Source organism: Rousettus aegyptiacus, unplaced genomic scaffold (genome assembly GCF_014176215.1).
Source record: "Rousettus aegyptiacus isolate mRouAeg1 unplaced genomic scaffold, mRouAeg1.p scaffold_m13_p_3, whole genome shotgun sequence".
Lineage (NCBI taxonomy): Eukaryota > Metazoa > Chordata > Mammalia > Chiroptera > Pteropodidae > Rousettus > Rousettus aegyptiacus.
The window spans coordinates 154,507,775-154,512,054 of NW_023416306.1; positions in this window are offsets into that span (position 1 = coordinate 154,507,775).

Here is a 4,280-nt window from a genome sequence, read left to right on the forward strand (position 1 = left end):
GCCAGGCTGGGCTGGGTATTTATGGTGCAGAAGACAAGAGGTTCCTCATCCTGTCTCCTGCGTTACTGTCTCAGTGGAGATACATAGAATCAGCCTTGTGTTACACCATCCCACAGGCACAAATCAGAAATTCGGAGCCCTGTGCAAGCTCCCGTGGAGAGCTAAGGCCCAGCCCTCTCCCTTGCTGGTCCCCCTCAGCCACTCTGCACCAGGCCCAGGCCCACTGAAGCCCAACTCGACATGGACAAAGACACTTCCATCCAGTCACAGTGACTGGGGACTCTGTGTGTGTGGCTATGTGCTGGGATGCGGGGAAGTAATGGATTATAACAGTTCACTCTCATCCGGGGGCCAGAGAAGGGGCCTGGAGACAGAAATCCTGCAACCCACCATCAGGTAGCATTTCTTGAAAGTCTCTTCTCTTTTTAATCTTAATTCATCTGGCCTTCAGTGTTATTTGCTTTAACATATCTGTCATCATCGCAGTATAAAAATATCTTAAATTACCTATAATCGAATATTCAATTTTTTTCCTGAAATCTTTTCTTAATATTGACCTTCCTAGAAGCTGAGTCTCAAACACTCCCTGGCTCACCCCAGAAACTCTGAGGGTACAAACACCCCAGTGAAAGATCTGGGGAACTGGTCTATGGGGTAAGGATATGGGGTATGAATCTATGGGGTGAGGATAAAAACAAGAACTCTTGGGTTTACATCCTGGCTTTACCAATTATTAGCTGTGTGACCTTAGCTAAATCACTTAACCTCTCTGTGCTTCAGAACCTTGGCCTGTAAAATGAGCATAATAATAGCACCATCACATGGGGCTTTTATGAGGATTAAATGCATTCATGTATATAAAGTGGTTAGAATAGCGGCTGGCACAATACAGATGTTTATATTTATTTTTCTGTAGAAAACCAACGCAAAGTCACAGATTCGACCACAGGGACTGACATTGGAGATCAATCCCGCCTCCCTTCTAGGATGTGCTTCTGTCCCTGGCCTGTACCCCACCTCCAGCTGCAGGCCTTGACCATGCATCCTGTCTGCAAGGTAGTCAATCAATAAAGGTTCCCCTCTGTTCCAGGCACTGTTGCCAGACTGGGCATTCGGCATCATGGAAGACCTCGTAGAGGGGGAGGCAGAAGCAACATTTGGACCATAATCAGAATCGAAGACCCCAAAATGAGTAAATGACATTTCTTCTTTCAAAGAGTTACTGCCTAGCTACAGGGAACGGGAGAGGCAGACAGTTTAAAGAAGTAAGTGCAGTACAGTGTGATTATGATGATATCAATGATATTGTACAGAGGCCTGGAACACTCTTGCCTTGCGTACATACCAGGACTTTTTTCTGACGTCACTTTACCCGCAGGGCCTTCTAAAACCACTTGCGTAAAATAACAACACTCTCAGTTGCTCTCCCTCCACCTACTTTATCTACCTTTCCAGCACTTACCACCACCTGACATGTTTTGGTATATGTATTTGTTTGTGATCTGCCGCCGAAATGTAAGCTTCCTGAAGGCAGGACCTAAAATAGGTGACGAAGTCCCACTCTCGCTTGCCACGGCCCTTTATTGTTTAAACAGCAGGGAATGCAGAGCCATGCATGAATTTGATCTCAGTCGAATTTATGTGCATCTATCTATGGATGAGTCAAGTTGTGGGCTTCTGAAACTTTTCCCCATTAGCCTGTGAGCATATCAACAACAAGGACTTCGGACTTATTTATAACCACGTTCAGAATGCTGAATAAATGATAATTGACCAGATGACCAAACAAAGCAAGGACAATCCATGTTTCCTGACTCAGAGCCTCATCACATAACCCAGGAGTCTGCTCGGCCGAAGGGGACAAGAGGTTCCTGCTGGGCAGGGACAGTTCCAGGTTTTGATAACCTGCCTCCACCAGATTGGTATCTATTCCAAGTTATCATTTGTGCATAATCTGCAGGGAGCTGAGAGACACAATCACATAATCCAGAGGGTCTGTGTCATTCTGTAGCGGCCTCTTCCTCCTATAGCCATGGACCCCTGGCTCCATCTAGGTGAAGGTCCCTCATATCATCTCCCAGCCTTCTATCACCCCACAGGCACTGGGTTGATTAGAAACGAGAACCTCTGACAGGTGCAGCTGGTCAGCTTTCCAGACAGGTTAGGAGCCCCTCCTCTTTGGGGGACCTGGTGGGGTGGAATCAGCTGGGAAGGAAACATCAATGCTCCTGCCACAAACAGGCCCCAAGGCCCTAGACTCCAGAGGAGCTAAAGGGTGCATTCCTCCCCGAGGCCAAGTGAGCATCTGCTCCTCCCTCATCAGCCCAGGCATAGCCAGTTTCTTGATAACCGCAGGGCACAGGTGAAGCAAATACCTGATCCATCTGTCACCTCTCCCAGAACTCAGAGGTCTTAGAGCTCTAGAGGCAACAGCCTCCCTGCCTGCAGCTTGTCCACCCCCGCATCTGCCTTCACTAACTCTGAAACCAGCTTTTTTCTTTAGGAAGATAATAGCATCAGTGCAGCATAATTGACAGCTATAGATGACTTCACAGTTTACAATAATCTATTGTCTCATTTGATCTCCTTTATAATGCTGAGCAGGGCTGTTGAGTACAGGACATTGTGGACATCACTCATTCATAGGGTCCTCAGGAGTCAGAATGGACTCAAAGGCAGGTAACACAAACAATGCTCTGAAGGAGGCACTATTCTTTCTGCTTGACAGAAAAAAGAAAAAAAAAAAATCCAAAGCTCCGAGTGACTTCTCTGAGATCACTAATACAGAAGAAATTTGAACCTACTTCTGCCCAATCCCAGAGCCTAAGCGAACTCTTTCCAAACACTCTACCCCTGATTTTACAGCCTTTTCTGGGGGAGCACTTGCTGAGGAAAGAAACATGTAACCCTAATCGCCCAAAGCAATGGGGGCAAAGCTAAAACTCAAAAACAACTGGAGAATTAAAGACAAAAATCTCAAACTCCAGTCTCAGCCTTTCACCTTCCTCCTTCCCAAGCCTTTGACCAGAGTGTCTATGGGTCAACATCAGCTTCTGAATGAGAACCTCCAGCCCCCGCACTGGAGGCTCCTGGAGGTTGGCTGAGACCCACTGCCCCAGACTGCAGGCTAAGGAAGGAGAGAGGGGCTGGAAGTGTGTGAGGGGCTCAGGTTATGCACTGTTGAGAACACAGGCCTGAAGCAGAAAGCCTCGGGTTCAGATCTCAGCTCCACTTCTTAGGTGAGGGTCCTAGTCCATCCCTGCACCTCAACCACCACCCCCACCCCATTCCCACCCAAATAAGGAGGAAAGGAGTAGCTAGCTCTCTCATGGGTGCTGTGAGGATGAAATGAGATCATGCACAGAGAGGTCTCCCTGCAGGCCGAACCTATCCTTAGAGCTGGGTTGTGACGTTGAGGTGCTGCAGGAGCCAGGGAGAGGGAGCAGGTGAGGAGACAGGTTCCAGCCCCAGTTCAGCTACACTGAGCCCTTGAGCCCGTGCCTGAAAGCTCTCTAGCTCCTGGGCGCATCTCTAGGATGGAAGGACTCACAATGCTTACTTAGCAGGGCTGTCCTAAGGCTTGGAAGTCACGTAGGGGAAATGCCTTGCACTCGTGAAGGGCTCCAAATCCACTCATTCCTTTCCTCCGCAGCCCTGGAATGTGAAATTTCCTTCGGAAAACATCTAACCTCCAACTTTGCTTTATTATCAGGAGGAATACATGGCTTCATACGCACTGCGCCAGACACTAAATACATGTCTGTTCCCGTGGAGAGGTGAAAGGGGGACAAGCTGCATGGGCACTGGGGGAGGAGAGAAAAAGCTGAGCTGAGGGACACGCACAGAGGTGGATGGGTGGGGGTGTGAGGTGCCTCTGACCGTATGGGGAGTGCTCAGGAGGTGGAGGCTCGTCCTCATGCTCACTCAGTCAGGAAAAGGGAGGAGTGAGGCAAGGCCAAGAAGGCTCTGTTCCACCTGCCACTTGTTTGCGGGTGACTTCCTGTCTAGGCCTGTTTTCCTTGTGCGAAATGAAGAGCTCTGAAAGATTCCTCCAACTTGGAATTTTCTAGAAGCTCCAAATCAGCCTCTTTCTCCAGGATAGTCCCTGATTGTGCTAAGGGGGCCTGGTCTTCCTGCTCTTCTGCCTGCCTTGTTTGTCTCCCACCACTGCACCCTCCTACCCTCTAGTTCTCAGACATGCAGGGTTTATTTTTAACCAGAGTTTACAAACAGGATCTGGAAAAGCCAGTCTGCAGAAGAAGTTCCAGCTTTTGCTTGCT